Source organism: Amblyraja radiata, chromosome 28 (genome assembly GCF_010909765.2).
Source record: "Amblyraja radiata isolate CabotCenter1 chromosome 28, sAmbRad1.1.pri, whole genome shotgun sequence".
NCBI lineage: Eukaryota > Metazoa > Chordata > Chondrichthyes > Rajiformes > Rajidae > Amblyraja > Amblyraja radiata.
Genome location: NC_045983.1, coordinates 28207501 through 28224719, shown reverse-complemented (window position 1 = coordinate 28224719; position 17219 = coordinate 28207501). Strand labels below are relative to the sequence as shown.

The 17219-nt window shown below is 49.4% G+C and overlaps 1 pseudogene; it reads right to left on the bottom strand.

Annotated features, from left to right (window-relative positions):
• Positions 1-13090: 13090 nt before the first annotated feature.
• Positions 13091-13202, bottom strand: LOC116989220 (annotated as a pseudogene).
• Between the last annotated feature and the right edge of the window lie 4017 nt (positions 13203-17219).

Sequence of the window (17219 nt, the reverse complement as noted above, 5' to 3'; positions counted from 1 at the left end):
TGTAAATGGCTCAATTGTAATCACTTATTGTCTTTCTGCTAAACTGTACATAATGGCCCAGAATCCGATTTCAGGGACCTTCTTTGCTATGTAACTGGAGATATCTTCATTCAGGGAGAGTAAAGGGCCTGTCCCACTCGGGTGTCATTTGTGTGTCACGCAGGTGGCGTGCAAAGTTTTTGTGAATCCCAAAGTCTTGGGGTGCTGCACGCAACCGCGGGTCACTGCCTACGTCACCACACACCATGCGCGCGTAATGCGCACCATGCGCGCATCACGTGCGTGTCACAACGCGCGTGTCATGCGTCGTGACGCGTAAATGATGTTGCTTAAATGACGCGCAAATGATGCCCAAGTGGGACAGGCCCTTTAGCTTACGTGCAGCACAATAGGCGGTATGTGGCCACGTTCTGACTCCTTATACCCCACTGCCCTACTCACTACCCCTTCCCACCCAATCATCCAACCTACCAAGCAGCCTCCTCCATACGTTTATGTCATAGCAGCAGAATTTATTCTGCCCATTCTGTCCATGGCCCATTCAGCCCCTCAGGTCTACTCCACCATTCAATCATGGCTGATCCATCTGAGGTTTCAGTCTCAGTTCCGTTTAGTTTATTGTCACGTGTACCGAGGTACAGTGAAAAGCTTTAGTTGCGCGCTATCCAGTCAACAGAAAGGCAATGCACGTGTTGGAAAGAAGTGCGGATGCTGGTTTAAATCGAAGATAGACACAAGATGCTGGAGAAACGCAGCGGGACAGGCAGCATCTCTGGAAGAGAATGAACGGGTGACGTTTTGAGTCGAGACCCTTCTTCAGACTGATGTCAGGGGAATGGGCGGGATAGAGATAGAAGTGTCTCGACCTGAAACTTCTGTTTTGAAGAAGGATCTCGACCAGAAACGTCGCCCATTCCTTCTCTCCACAGATGCAGCCTGTCCCGCTGAGTTACTCCAGCATCTTGTGTCTATCTTCGAAAGACAATACATGTTTGTACGGCCTCCGTACAGCCTTCTATGTACTGTTCTGTATTTATCTGGCTGCAATATGATTTGCATGCTTCCCATTTCTTGCGTAATAATGCCCGGTGTTATTTGCTGTTGCTAATTTCTCCTTCCATTCATTCAGGATCAGGGCCCTGGTGAGTTAGCTTTAATGTCCCTTTGTTCGAGTTCAGTACGCTTCCCCTTGATGCTTCACTTCTTCTTTCCTATCTTTCCAATGAACCCAATAATATTTTGCATCATGTTCCACAACTTTGTAACCTGTGTTCTGGTTCATTATCTGGAAATCAAATTAATGAAAGTGTCCTCTCATGATGGATTAAAAGCAGCAGATACACACAGATTACAGGCAGACACACGTGTACCAGCACGTTTCCCGTTACCGTTTAGTTTAGAATAACCAAGATTATAATAATCAGCTTATCCCAAGCCTCTCACATTTCTGTGTCAATTTCACTGCGATATGTGCTTTTCTTAGTCTCACCACTGCTCTCAATGGCTCTGTGGTTCAAGGTAATGATATCATGGGCACAAGAAACTTCAGATGAGGTCATAAGGCCATAAGTGATAGGAGCAGAATTAGGTTATTCGGCCCATCAAGTCTACTCCGCCATTCAATCATGGCTAATCGATCTCTCCCCCCCAGCCCCTTTCTCCTGCCTTCTCCCCATAACCCCTGGCAACCGTACTAATCAAGAATCTATCTATCTCTGTCTTAAAAATATCCATTGACTTGGCAGCCTTCTGTGGCAATGAATTCCCCAGATTCACCACCCTCTGACTAAAGGAATTCCTCCTCAAAGGACAAAGGACAAAGGACATTTATTGTCACATACACCGATTGGTGTAGTGAAATTTGAGTTGCCATTTGCAGCACAACAATAAAAATAAAACACAACATTTAAATATTTGACATCAAACATAAAAACATTCCCGCACAATGGTTCCCACTGTGAGAGAAGGCAGCAAAGTCCAGTCCTCTTCCTCTTGTTCACCCGTGGTAGAAGATTGAGGGGGGATCTTATAGAAACTTACAAAATTCTTAAGGGGTTGGACAGGCTAGATGCAGGAAGATTGTTTCCGATGTTGGGGAAGTCCAGAACAAGGGGTCACAGTTTAAGGATAAGGGGGAAATCTTCTAGGACCGAGATGAGGAAAACATTTTTCACACCGAGAGTGGTGAATCTCTGGAATTCGCTGCCACAGAAGGTAGTTGAGGCCAGTTCGTTGGCTATATTTAAGAGGGAGTTAGATGTGGCCCTTGTGGCTAAAGGGATCAGGGGGTATGGAGAGAAGGCAGGTACAGGATACTGAGTTGGATGATCAGCCATGATCATATTGAATGGCGGTGCAGGCTCGAAGGGCCGAATGGCCTACTCCTGCACCTATTTTCTATGTTTCTATGTTTCTATGTTTCTAGGGGCCTATTTGAGGCCTCCGCAGTTGCCGCGATGGCGGCCCGATGTTTCAGGTCCTCTCGCCGGATGATGGAGCTCTGACGTCGGGAGAACACTCTCAGCGACCTGGAGTGTCTGGAACGGCTGCTTGCTGCCAGGGACCACGGCTCCCGAAGTCCACAGGCCACGCTGGTCGGAGCTCCAACACTGGCGATCTCGGCGAGAGATCCCAGGCTCCGCGGTGTTTAAACTCTGCGCCGCCCGCAGCTGGACGCTCCACGACCACATTGTTGGAGTCGGCGGTCTCAGCGACCCCACACGGCGACCCGGGTAAGGCATCGCCCGCTCCGTGATGGTGCTTCAGCACTGTGCCGCCGCCGAAGCTGAGGTTCTGGCCGGTCCCGGCAGGAAACGCCGCTCCAGTCCTGCTGGTAGGCCGCGAGAAAGGGGCGAAGATGCGGCTCAGAGGAAAGCCGCATCTCCGACCAGGTAGGGACCGAGAAATAGTTTCCCCCTTCCCCCCCCCCCCCCCCCACATCAAAATACTGGACCTCCAAAAACAAAAACTTTTGACACACTAAAAATAAAAAAAGGGTGAAAAGACGAACAGCTGCAGGCTGGGCAGCCAAACTCAACGGACTATAGAGATATACTCCTCATCTCCTTCCGAAAGGAATGTCCTTTAATTCTGAGGCTGTGACCTCCAGACCTAGACTCTCCCAGTGGTGGAAACATCCTCTCCTCATCCAATCTATCCAAGATGCTGGAATGATATTGTACTTAACCTGATTAATACATTTCTTTAGGATGTGGATAGACACAAAAAGCTGGAGTAACTCAGCGGGTCAGGCAGCAACTGGAATAGGTGACTTCTCGGGTCGAGAGGCATCACAATAGATTTGTTGCTGGCCCTGATTTCTCCTGGTCTTTTCTCGCCTTCAACTCTCGCCACCACCCCTCCCTACCCCACCACTTTCAGGCTAAAGGAGAGTCCTGACCTGAAATGCCACTCATCCTTTTTCCACAGAGATGCTGCCTGACCCGCTGAGTTACTCCAGCACTTTACGTCTATCTTTGGTATAAACCAGCATCTGCAGTTCCTTGTTTCTATTGATTAACTAGACTAAGTTCACACGGGAGGGCTGGTCCCCCAACGCAATATTCCACCTCTCCAGAAATTCCAATATTGGTGGCCAGTGGGGAGGGGGAGCGCTTTCTGGAGCGCTAGTATGGGTACTGTGGGCTGAAGGGACTGGTTAGTATGGACATTGTGGACCAAATGGATTCTTGGGGTGGCAGCTTAATCACTCAAGCCTGATGTGCTGGCAGCTCACTCACGGTGGTGGGCTAGCAGTTGACTCACGGATATTCCTTGAAATTCCATTTCAAGCAGGGTGCAAGGCCACCAAATTCAAGTGCAGTTTCATGTAAATTCAAGCAGGGTGCAAGTCCACCAATTGCTAGTGCTGTTTCATGTAAATTCAAGCAGGGTGCAAGGCTTTTTTTTTTTTGCAGTGCAGCCTTTCAAAGCAGTTACCACCACCAACAACAGCCTTTTTTTTGCAGTGCTGACTGATCAGCAGCAGGTTCCCGAACCGAAACGAGGGTTGTCCATTACCTTCCACAGATGCTGCCTGATCCGTCAAGTTCATTTTTGCTCAGGATTCCAACATCTACAGTATCTTTTGTCACCATTTCAGTTGAGTGAGGCTAAGCCTTTCTCTTCAAGAACCAGACATGGAGGTTTAAGGAGAGAGGCCGGGGGGGGGGGGATAGATTTAATAGGAACTTGAGGAGTAACCTTTTTTACACAAAGGGTGGTGGGTGTATGGAACGGGCTGCCAGAGGAGGTAGTTGAGGCAGGTGCGTTTAAGAAACATTTGGACAGGTGCATGGATAGGACAGGTTTAGAAACATAGAAACATAGAAAATAGGTGCAGGAGTAGACCATTCGGCCCTTCGAGCCTGCACCGCCATTCAATATGATCATGGCTGATCATCCAACTCAGTATCCCGTACCTGCCTTCTCTCCATACCCCCTGATCCCTTTAGCCACAAGTTCCACATCTAACTCCCTCTTAAATATAGCCAATGAACTGGCCTCAACTACCTTCTGTGGCAGAGAGTTCCAGAGATTCACCACTCTCTGTGTGAAAAACGTTTTTCTCATCTCGGTCCTAAAGGATTTCCCCCTTATCCTTAAGCTGTGACCTCTTGTCCTGGACTTCCCCAACATCGGGAACAATCTTCCTGCATCTAGCCTGTCCAACCCCTTAAGAATTTTGTAAGTTTCTATAAGATCCGCCCTCAATCTCCTAAATTCTAGCGTGTACAAGCCGAGTCTATCCAGTCTTTCTTCATATGAAAGTCCTGACATCCCAGGAATCAGTCTGGGGAACCTTCTCTGTACTCCCTCTATGGCAATAATGTCCTTCCTCAGATTTGGAGACCAAAACTGTACGCAATACTCCAGGTGTTGTCTCACCAAGACCCTGTACAACTGCAGTAGAACCTCCCTGCTCCTATACTCAAATGCTTTTGCTATTGGAGGGATATGGGTCAAACGCAGGCAGGTAGACCCAGTGTAGATAGGGCATGTTGGCCAGCGTGGGCAAGTTGGGCCGAAGGGCCTGTTTCCACACGGTGTGACTCTTCCAGAATGTGTACCAGTTATTACCCATCACACACAGGGGGCAGTAGCACCTTACACTTGTACCCAGAGAGGCTGACTGATGAAAACCCCCCCTGTGTAAGGCAGCTGCTAAAGTGTTACATAGATAGAGGTATTGCAAGGAAATTATGCCATGACGTGACCACATTAACATGTAGCATATAGTGACCTGAGGAGCAGGCATTAGATTTAACTCAAATAGTTGTTATCACTGAGGAGGAACCTAATCATTCCTTATTGTAAAATGAATTTCTGAAATAAGAGCAAAAATATCTAGCCTTCCCAATCATTTTATTCTTTTAATTGCTTTTTATCTTTCCCCCTGAAGGTCATTCTTCCTTCATCGTGGTGTGAAGGTTGCTGAACTTCAACTCTTTAAAAAAATATATGTCTTTGAATCATTTCACTGGATTTCTAAACTTGTGTTAAATATGCTGCATATTGACTGATTTCACAGCAGTCTGATACCGTTATTGAGACCACAGTGATAGAAATAGTTTCTATCTATCGTAGCAGTGTGTCGCTAGATGTAAACGACATTGTGAGTGCCATGCGGGACTGTGCCTGCCTGGAACGACATTGAAAATAATAACTAACAGCATGGCACCATTATGTCAGAAACCGAACACACTGAAGATGGGCACAAAATGCTGGAGTAAGCCCCTGTCCCACTGTACGAGGTAATTCAAGCGTTCTCCCGTGTTTTCCCCTTATTCGAACTCGGAGAATGTCCGAAACGGGACCGTAGGAGTTCGTGGATGTCCCGCAGCGGCTCGTAATGCTAACGGTAGGTACTCGGGAAATCCGGTAAACTCGGGACGTTTTTTCATCCCTGATAAAAAATGTCCACGAGTGAAAAAATACTCGTGATGAAATTTTAAAATATATTTTATACCTACCGTTAGCTGGTCGGCTCGGTGGGCCGAAGGGTCTGTTTCCCGGCTGTACCTCTAAACTAAACTAAACTAAGCTAATCTTAAGCTAAGCTAAATTAGGGGACAGCCTGCGTGGTCGAGGAGGAGCACCGATGGAGATTCTGGCTTTTAAGTGAGATCTTTAAAGAGATCTGTCAACATTTGCCGCCATGGGAAGTGGCAGTGAAGGTTGCTATTGCGATTAATTTCTTTGCCTCTGGGTGTTTTCAGGCATGGGGAAGGGACATCAATTTCTCAATTTGCAACACTGTACTGCATTAGGGAGATAATAATGGCTTCATGCTCGGTTAAATTCATCGCCTTCTTCTTGGAGAGACGGTTGCAGGCAGAGTGCATCGTACGTAAAGCCTAAGACGTACAGAAAACGTCCCCTCAAGGGACAATTCACACAAAGAAATCACAATCCGCTACCTTGTTCGGGCATCCTGTGAGAGCCCACTGTTCTTTTTGCTTCCGTCTCCCTTCCCCAAGTCACAAGGGAGGTGATCAAGTGATAGAAAATATCCTCCTTATCTGACAATAGACACAAAATGCTGGAGTAACTCAATGGGCCAGGCAGCATCTCTGGAGAAAAGGAATAGGTGACGTTTCGGGTCGAGACCCCATTCTCAAACTTTCTCGGGTCGAGACCCCATTCTCCTGGCTTCTCCCCATCACCCCTGACACCCGTACCAATCACGAATCCACCAATATCCATTGACTTGGCCTCCAAAGCCTTCCGTGGCAATGAATTCCACAGATTCACAGTTCTCTGACTAAAGAAATTCCACCTCATCTCCTTTGTAAAGGTACAGTACGTCATTCTATTCTGAGGCTATAGCCGCTGGTCCTAGACTCTCCCACTAGTGGAAATATCCTCTCCACATCCACTTTATCCAGGCCTTTCACTATTCGGCAAGTTTTCAATAAGGTCCCCACAGCTTGGTTTGAGCTTATTGTCACATATATTGAGGTATAGTGAACAGCTTTGTTTTGCATGCTATCCAGACAGATCAGATATACCATACATAGATACAATCAGTTCGAACTGTACAATAGATAGAGCAAAGGGGAAGATACAGTGTAGAGTCTAGATCCAAGAGCTCCCTCATTACCTCCTGCGCTCCAAGGAATAAAGTCCTGGTGCTGAACTTTTCTATGTTCTATTTCAAAGAACAGCAGAGAAGTTATTTTTGGGGTCCTGGCCAATATTTACCCTTCGGTCAATATAACTGAACCAGTTTACCTTTTCATCATAACATTGCTGTAAGTTGAAACCCTATCCAAGGGTGGCCAACTTTCAAAGAGGACCTCATTAGTGGTAAAGTAATTTAGAATGACCGGATGTTGGGAAAGTGATTATATTACTGCAACTTTCTCCACTCCCTGAGTCCCTGGAGAAGAGCAATAGTAGATGTGGACAATGATTTGTTTAGTTTTTCTTTTTTTTTTTTTTAAATTTCAAAATATACTTTATTCATTTGGTAAATATATACAATTTCTGAACCATTCAAACAAAATTCATCCGACATTTTCGGAGACTATACAAACTTTTTCCAGTACAATTTTTTACATTTGTCAAATTTCACCAAACAGTCCCCCACCAGTGCCACTCTGTGGCCCCTGTTCAAGTAATAAATATATACAATGTGTACACAGTGCGAAAATTTCCATCTGACATTTCAAGTTCCACAAAAAATGTCCCCCACCCATGCCACTCATGTGGCCCTCTGGTGTGGGATACCTTCCCTTAATTTAATTTGAGGGGCGTCTCCACCATACTGTGCCCCCCATGTCCAGCAGCGGAAGGACCCTAGACTGTGGCCCTCCCCCACCGAGCCTTGGCGTTGGCTGCACCAAGCTTCAGCGAGTCCCTTAGCACGTACTCCTGCAGTCTGCAGTGGGCCAGTCGGCAACATTCCCTGACGGACATCTCGCTCTGCTGGGTGGTGAGCAACGCTCGGGCAGACCAAAGAGCGTCTTTCACCGAGTTGATGACCCTCCAGCAGCACTCGATGTCAGTCTCTGAATGTGTCCCTGGGAACAGTCCGTAAATCACAGAGTCCTCTGTGACGGAGCTGTTCGGGATAAATCGTTCCAGGGACCCTTTCATACCTCTCCAGACTCGTTTTGCAAATCCACACTCTGCAAAGAGGTGGGCAACCGTCTCCTCTCCATAGCACCCGTCCCGGGGGCAGCGTGCGCTGGTAGTGAGGTTCCGACGGTGCAGGAAGGATCTAACTGAGAGGGCTCCCCTCACCGCCAGCCAAGCCAGGTCTTGGTGCTTGTTGGTCAGTTCTGGCGATGAGGCATTTTGCCAGACAAGCTGGGCAGTCTGCTCTGGGAACCACGCCACCGGATCCATCGAGTCCTTTCCCTGCAGTGCCTGCAGGACATTACGTGCTGACCACTGCCCGATGGACTTGTGGTCAAAGGTGTTGGTCCGGAAGAACCTGTCAACAGACGTCAGATGGGGCGGCAATGTCCAGCTGACTGGTACATTGCGTGGCATCTGCGCCAGGCCCATCCTTCGCAACACCGGGGACAGGTAGAACCTCAGCAGGTAGTGGCACTTAGTGCCCACGTGCCTTGGCTCTACACTCCGCCTGATGCAGCCACACACAAAGGTGGCCATCAGGATGAGGGCGACGTTGGGCACGCTTTTGCCCCCGTTGTCTGCCGACTTGTACATGGTGACCCGTCGTACCCGGTCCATCCTCGACCCCCAGATGAACTGGAAGACGGCCCGGGTGATCCCCGTGGCGTAGGAGGGAGGGACAGGCCACACCTGTGCCAAGTACAGCAGACCCGAGAGCACCTCACACCTGATGACCAAATTTTTCCCGGTTATGGAGAGGGAGCGTTGCTTCCACAGCTCCAGCTTCCTCCCCACCCTGGCTATCCGCTCCAGCCAATTCTTGTTACTCGACTCAGCCCCCCCGAACCAGATTCCCAGCACCTTCAAGAAGTCAGGCTTGATGGTGAAGGGGATGGAAGATCGGTCGGGCCAGTTGCCAAAGAGCATGGCCTCGCTCTTCCTGCGGTTCACCCTGGCTCCCGTGGCCGACTCAAACTGGTCACAGATGCTGATCAATCTGCGGACCGACCTTGGATCCGAGCAGAAGACGGCGACATCGTCCATGTACAGGGAGGTCTTGACCTGAATGCCCCCACTGCCTGGCAATGTCACTCCTCTTATGCTCGCATCCTTCCTGATGGACTCGGCAAAAGGTTCAATACAGCAGACAAACAAGACAGGAGAGAGAGGGCAACCCTGCCTGACTCCAGACCTTACAGGGAAACTGTCTGATTCCCACCCATTGATTTGGACTGCACTACGGATGTCGGTGTAGAGCAGTTTGATCCAATTTCGGATTCCCTCCCCAAAACCCATTTTGGAGAGCACGTCCCTCATGTACGTGTGCGATATCCTGTCGAAGGCCTTCTCCTGGTCCAAGCTGACTAGGCAGGCATCCACCCGTCTGTCCTGCACGTAGGCGATGGTATCTCTCAGCAGCGCTAGGCTGTCTGAGATTTTCCTGCCAGGTACAGCACAGGTTTGGTCCGGGTGGATCACCCGTCCCAGAGCAGACTTGACCCGGTTGGCGATGGCCTTAGACAGGATCTTGTAGTCTACATTCAACAATGTTATGGGTCTCCAATTCTTTATATCTTTCATCTCCCCCTTCTGCTTGTAGATTAGGGTGATGCTGCCCTTCCTCATGGAGTCTGACATGCTGCCGGCTAGAAGCATGTCGTTGTACACTTCCAGCAGGTCCGGGCCCACCCAGTCCCACAGAGCCGAATACAACTCGGCCGGTAAGCCATCGCTTCCGGGAGTTTTACTCGAGTCAAAGGATCGGATGGAGCCGGTCAGCTCCTCTAGGGTCAGTGGTTGGTCCAGACTCTCCTGCTTGCTGTCCTCCAAGACCTCCGTGATAGAGGACAGGAAGTTCTGGGAGGCGGTGCTGTCTGTGGCCTTTTGGTCATACAATTCCGAGTAAAAGGATTTGCAGACCCTCATCATGTCTGTCTGCGAGGATGCTACCGAGCCGTCCTCCTCCCTAAGGCTGTTGATCACAGAGCTCCCCCTGTGAACCTTATGGAAGAAGAAACGTGAGCACGTCTCATCCTGCTCCACATGGCGGACCCTGGATCGGAAGATGATCTTGGAGGATTCAGAGGTAAAGAGCCGAGCTTGCCGGTCCTTCACCTCTCTAAGTTCCTCCCTCACATCCACCCCCCTCGACTGCAGAAGGAGCAGTTGTTGCAATTCTGTCTGGAGTTGGCACAATTCCCTCTGACTCTGTCTTGCTCTCTGAACCCCTTTGGCTATGAAGAACCTCTTAATGTTCTCCTTGGTTGCTTCCCACCAGAGTGTCGGGGAGTCAAAGAGGGGCCTCACCGTTCTCCAACGTGCGTAGTCCCTCTTTAGCTCCTCCACGTTCTCCGGGGTCAACAGCTTCACATTTAACTTCCACGTCCCTCTGCCTGCCTTCCGGTCCTCCTGTAGGTGACAGGAAGCCTGAAGGAGGCAGTGGTCAGAGAAGAACACCGGCGTGAGGTCGGTGTGTCTCACCGTGACGGCCTTCGTGGTGAAGACGAAGTCTATCCGGGATCGGGCCAAACCGTCCGATCTCGACCAGGTGAACCGCGGCTGGGACCCGCCTGCAGGGTCGCTGAAGGCGTCGTGCAGCTTTGCGTCTTTTACCGTTTCCATCAGGGACTTGGACGTGCTGTCCAGTCTGTTGTCGGCACTGCCGGATCGTCCAGCCGCATCAATGATGCAGTTGAAGTCACCGGCCAGAACGAGCTGCCGGGACGTGGCCAACAGCACTGGGAGCTGCTGGAGAACGGCCTGCCGCTCGCTCCGCACGGGTGGGGCATACACATTAATCAGCCGGAGCGGAGAACCACGGTACATTACATCCACCACGAGGAGACGCCCCGCAACCACCTCCCTGACCTCAGTGATGGCGAAGTTCCCTCCCCGCAGCAATATCCCCAGGCCAGAAGCACGACAATCATTGCCCCCCGACCACACAGACAGTCCGTGGGGCCACCATCGCGACCACCTCCGATAACAGCGGAGGTGTGGCAACCCGCACTCCTGTAGAAAAGTCACATCTGCCTTGACCTTGGCCAGGTACTGCAAGGCATTAACACATCGCGCAGTGCTCTTCACACTGCGCACGTTTAAGGATGCCAGTTTGAGCTCCATTGTCCTTTAGAGTCCGTTTTCCTGCTCCCTCATGCCCACCGCTTCGGTGAATTGCCTCACCTTTCCTGGGCTCAGATACCCGGCCTCCTCAACGGGTTGGGTTTCCCCTGTGGTAGCCCGAGGTGTCGTTGGGGGGGGGCTGCTCGTTTTACCCCCTTCTGGGTGCGCCGCTTCCCCCGTCTCTCGTGGCTGGGGCTCAGTGACAGGCTTACTGCTCCCGGAAACTCGGAGCTGAGGCCCAATGGCCGCTGCACTGCTCCCGGTTGCCCGGAGCTGGGGCCCATCGGCCTCTACGATACTCCCGGTTGCCCGGAGCTGGGGCCCATCGGCCGCTACAAAGCTCCCGGTTGCCCGGAGCTGGGGCCCAATGGCCACTGCACTGCTCCCGATGCCCTGGGGCTGGAGCCCCTCGACCGCTGCACTGCTCCCGATGCCCTGGGGCTGGAGCCCCTCGACCGCTGCACTGCTCCCGATGCCCTGGGGCTGGAGCTCCTCGATCGCTGCACTGCTCCCGTTGTCCTGGAGCCGGAGCCCCTCGACCGCTGCACTGCTCCCGTTGTCCTGGGGCCGGAGCCCCTCAATCGCTGCACTGCTCCCGATGTCCTGGGGCTGGAGCCCCTCGACCGCTGCACTGCTCTCGGTCTCCTGGTGCAGGTGTACAATCGTCCTGCACCTTCTCCTTTCCGCCCCGATTTTCTTCTTGTGGGGTTTCCCGTTCGCCTCATCCTCCGACGAGGAGAGGTTTCTCCCTTCTGTCAGGGAGAGAGACCGTTTTTTGGTGGTTTTTTTGGGCTTGCCATCCCTTTCTGGCCTCTGCTCCGTGTGCTGACCCTTCTGGTGTTTTTTGTATTTTACAGTAGTCCAAATTTGCTCTCCCCCCTCCTCCATCGACTCTCCCTCCTGGGCTTGGTGCTGGAGTTCTCCTGGCACTTGGGGGCTCGAGGTGGTTGAGGTGGCTGAGGTGGTTGGGCTGTCCTCATCCCTGTTTCCCCTTTCTGCTGGGGACTTGGCAGTGGTAGTGGGTGTCTCACTTACCCTGGGGGTGCTGGAAGCCGCCCCTCTTGTTGCCTGTGCATATGTGCATGCTCTTTTTGGGCAGGCCCTGTAAAGGTGGCCTCCCTCCCCACACAGGTTACAGTTCTTGCTGGCTTGACAGTCCTTTGTCTCGTGGCCCTCCATTTTGCAGTTTTTGCAGACCACTGCATTGCATTGGGCCATCACATGTCCAGGCTTATTACACTTTCTGCAAACTCTGGGCTGCCCCACGTAAATTAAATATCCTCGGTTTCCTCCAATTGCGAAAACTGATGGAGGGTGGAGGAGAGTTCCTTCCTTGTCCACCCTCAGCTTTACCTTGACCTGCCGCTTGCTCGTCCAAATCCCATGCAGATCCTTCACGTCCACGCTGTTCACTGCTCCGTCGACGTAGCGAGCAAGGAAGGTGAGGACATCCACTACGGGCACATGTGGGTTAAACATATGGACCGTGATCGTCCTTTCCTTTTGGTTTGGGAGGGTGAAGAGTGGCTGCACCTTCAGCAACGACAGCGGAGCTTCATTCCCCTTCTCCTGGAAATCCTTTAGCAGTTTTTGCCATCCTGTCGGAAGCACAAATGTAACATCGAAATAGCCGTTACCCGGGAAGTCCTGGAGGCAGTAGATATCCCTGGGCTCGAACTTGCAGGTTTCCAGCAATACCTTTTTTACAAAGGTGTCCCGACTGAAGGGCATCCCCTCACTGAGATCCTTGACACTAATCCTCAGGGTATTGCGGATACCCTGTCCTCTAGTTCCCATTGCAGCTGCCATTGCTACGATTTTTTTTTTAAATCGTAATCTGCAGCTCCTGTCCTTAAAGGACCGCCAGGACTGTTCTAATAAGAACAGATCTCTTTCCCTGTTCTAACAAGAACAGATGCTCTTTATATAGCTCTTTTACTGACTGATAAGAACAGATACTACACTTGATCTTAGCCAAAAGGCCGAGAAGATTCAAATGATTTGTTTAGTTTAGTTGTGTGTGTCCTTGGGCAAGACACTTCACCCACCTTTGCCTGTGTGTGTGGATGTAATTATGTGAAGCACTTTAGGGTCAATGCAAGTTGACTAAAAATGTGCTATATAAATAAAGAAATTTAATTTAATTTAGAGATACAGAACGGAAACAGGCCCTTCGGCCCACCGAGCCCACGCCGACCAGCGATCCCCGCACATCAACACTACCCTACACACACTAGGGGCAATTTACATGTATACCAAGCCAATGAACCTTCAAACCTGTACGTCTTTGGAGTGCGGGAGAAAACCGAAGATCTCGGAGAAAAGCCACGTGGCCACGGGGGGAACGTACAAATGCCGTACAGACAGCATCCGTAGTCGGGATGGAACCCGGGTCTCTGGCACTGTAAGCGCTGTAATAGCCCTGTCCCACGGTGCCAGTTTATTCAAGTGCTCTCCCGAGTTAAAAAAAAAAAAACTCGTGGTAAGCACGAAGAATGAACGTAGTGGCTACGTCGGAGCTCGGGGACGTCTCTTAGCGGCTCGTAACGCTAACGGCAGGTACTCGGGAAGACTCGCTAACAGCAGGTAAGCACGGGAAGACTCGTGAAGATTTTTCAACATGTTGAAAAATATCCACCAGAGACCCGAGTACCGACGAGTAGCCATTACCGTAAATCGAGTTCGAATCAGAGCAAACGCGGGAGAGCTCTTGGAATGAACTCGCACCGTGGGACAGGGCTTTAAGGCAGCAACTCTACCGCTGCGCCACCGTGCCGCCCACTGTTCTTGAAGCCCCATCACTCTACCCTTTGAATCCTGTAGCCTTCTCCCTGTGAGTGTAATTCCGAGAAATCACATTGAACTCCAATTACCATCTATCTCCGTACACGTACCTCCGTCTCAATTTACAATCGGTCCCAGTTCTGCGTACTCTCTTCTAAGCTCGCAGTGTCTCGCAGTGTTTCAATGTTTATCCAATTTTCCATTGAACATGCAATGGTTTCCTCATTAACCACTCCCTGAGGCAAAGGAATCAATGTTCGAACAACACATTGCATAAATTTAAAAATGGTCTTAACCCTTCTCTACTTCATTTAATGCGGATTGCCAATTGATTCTCCATTGCTGGCAATATCCAACAAAAGGATGTATTTTATTGCCTGCTTACTCAAAAGTCCTTCATAATTTTAAAATCCCCCTATTACCCTTTCAGTTCTGGTGGCAATCGTCCCAGACTATGTCCCTCCTCCCAATTAGTTCCAATCCCTTGTGTTTTCTTTGGAAAACCTATACAGATGGCTTTGTTACTTACGCAAATGGAACACAGAGAATTCCTTATGAGGAACATAAATGTGGTTTGACCAATAATTGGTTCAAATGTTATAATTGATTCTTTATGTTGAATTCCAAGTCAACCTTATCGGATGAATCGGTTTTATCGGGCGGCACGGTGGTGGCAGCGGTGGAGTTGCTGCCTGACAGCGCCAGAGACACGGGTTCGTTATTGACTAAAGGTGCTGTCTGTACGTTCTTCCGTGACCCGCGTGGGTTTTCTCCGAGATCTTCGGTTTCCTCCAACACTCCAAAGACGTACAGGTTTGTAGGTTGATTGGTATCAATGTAAAATTGTCCCTAGTGTGTGTAGGGTAGTGTTAATGTGCATAGATCGCTGGTCAGAGCGGGCATGGCGGGCCGAAGGGCCAGTTTCCTCGCTGTATCTCTAAACTAAACCGATTAATGTTCTTTTTACAAACCATGTTCTCGGGGTATCTAAATCTAAATGTTATTAGTTATTTAAGTTATGACATTGGATGGAAGCTGCAAGCCCAAATCTTGTTGCACTTATGTGCAATGACAATAAAATATATTATTATTATTATTATTATTATTATTATTATTAAAGACGAAGCAGATATGATGGGCCGAATGGCCGAGCACTGTTTCTGTTTTTTTGTCTGGTGATATTATCTTAAATCTTTGATCTGAGACAAAATGTCATCCTCTTCATTTTAACAATGAAGTATTCAGTTGTTTTTTTGTCCGTGAGTCTATGTTATTTTTCTCATGGTATTACTTCATTGACTGGCAGGTTGTTTCTGCTGGTTTGAGCTAATTGATCCAGAGGTTCATTCATGTAGTGTGCTCCTGGGCCAGGTAGGCATGAATCTTTAGCAACAGCATTGCTGTAAGTACAAGTTCGAGGTGCAGGTGAAACTGTTACCAGAAGCAGCAGATCAGATGCTGTCCGCTGAGATTTATTCGCATTTTCCTCTACAGCGCACAAAAAAAAAATCAATTCTTCATTTATGCCCGCATTTTCACGAGCATCTTGCATTATTTATAACTCTCAGATTGGAGACCAGCTACATTTACATTGTAAATGTGCAGAGCTGAAGAACTGAAGGACATACAAGTGCAGCAAACCAATTGCCAGATTATGGACTGCTTCATCTAGCAATCGATTCTAGAGTTACTGCCTGATCACATTTACATCCATGCCTAGCATTGCTTAGCTTAGTTTAGTTTGGAGATACAGCGCGGAGACAGGCCCTTCGGCCCACCGAGCCCATGCTTACCAGTGATCACTCCAGACACTAACTAACCTACACACTGGTGACAATTTACAATTTTTACCGAAGCCAATTAACCAACTAACCTGCACGTCTCAGGAGAGTGGGAGGAGGCCAGAGCACCCAGAGAAAACCCACGTGGTCCCATGGAGAACGTACAAACTCCGTAAGGACAGCACCTGTGGTCAGGATCGAACCCCGGCCTCTGGCGCTGTGAGGCAGCAACTCCTCTGCTGCACTACTGTGCCGCCCATTTCTAGTTATTAGCTGCGACCTTGGCTTCAATAACATTTTTGGAGCCACCTGGCCAGATCATTTGGAAAATAAAGGCTGTAAATAACAGGGTCAGGATTCCTAAACAGGATAGCGTGCGGCCTGCAAGCTGAAGGCTCCTCCGACGGATCATGCTACGCACCTGACCGGGAACAGGACAGAACCATTGCCACGGTGGCACAGCGGCAGAGTTGCTGCCTTACAGCGCTTGCAGCACCAGAGACCCGGGTTCGATCCCGACTAGGGCTGCTGTCTGTACGGAGTTTGTATGTTCTCCCCGTAACAGCTCCCTTTATAGGCAACAATTTGCATACCTTAGCTATACAAGGAAAGAATTTCACTGTCACTTGTCACATGTGACAACAAAGTATTCAATTCAATTCAACCATTGTGACCATTGTGGGCTCCATATTTTCTTGGCCATTGGTGCTGGCTCTGATTTGCTCTGTACTTTTTCACACTTCTAGTTTCCCTCCCCCTGACTCAGTCTGAAGAAGGGGTTTGACCCAAAACCTCACCTGTTTCTTCTCTCCAGAGAAGCTATCTAACCCGCTGAGTTACTTCAGCTTTTCTGTCTATCTATATTTTTTAAATTACTCGCACTCTTGAACCAAGAGGACCAGAGAACATAGATCGAAGACCAGAGGACATAGATGTAAGGTGAAGAGGAAAATATTTAATAGGAATCTGAGGTGTAACTGGTCACGCAAAGGGTGGCGGGTGTACGGAACAAGCTGCCGGAGGAGGTAGTTGAGGCTGGGACTGTCCCAAAGTTTAAGAAACATTTAGACAAGTACATGGATAGGACAGGTTTGGAGGGATATGGACCAAACGCGGACATGTGGGACTAGTGTAGCTGGGACATGTTGGCCGATGAGGGCAAGTTTGGGCTGGAGGGCCTGTTTCCACTCTGTATCACTCTATGACTCTGTGACACTTCATCTTGAAGCGTTGGGAATGTGTGTTAAGATATGGCTTGCGTACTTGTGTACCATAGTTACATCAAGCTAAGATCACTCAGAGAGGGCTGTTCTCCAAATAACACGTCTTGAACTATTAAATGTCATAGACAAACGGATTACTCATAACAAATTATGCTTCTGTATAAAACTGAGTTGACAGCTGATATATTTACATAGCAAAATCCTGCTGGTGTATTTTTTGTTT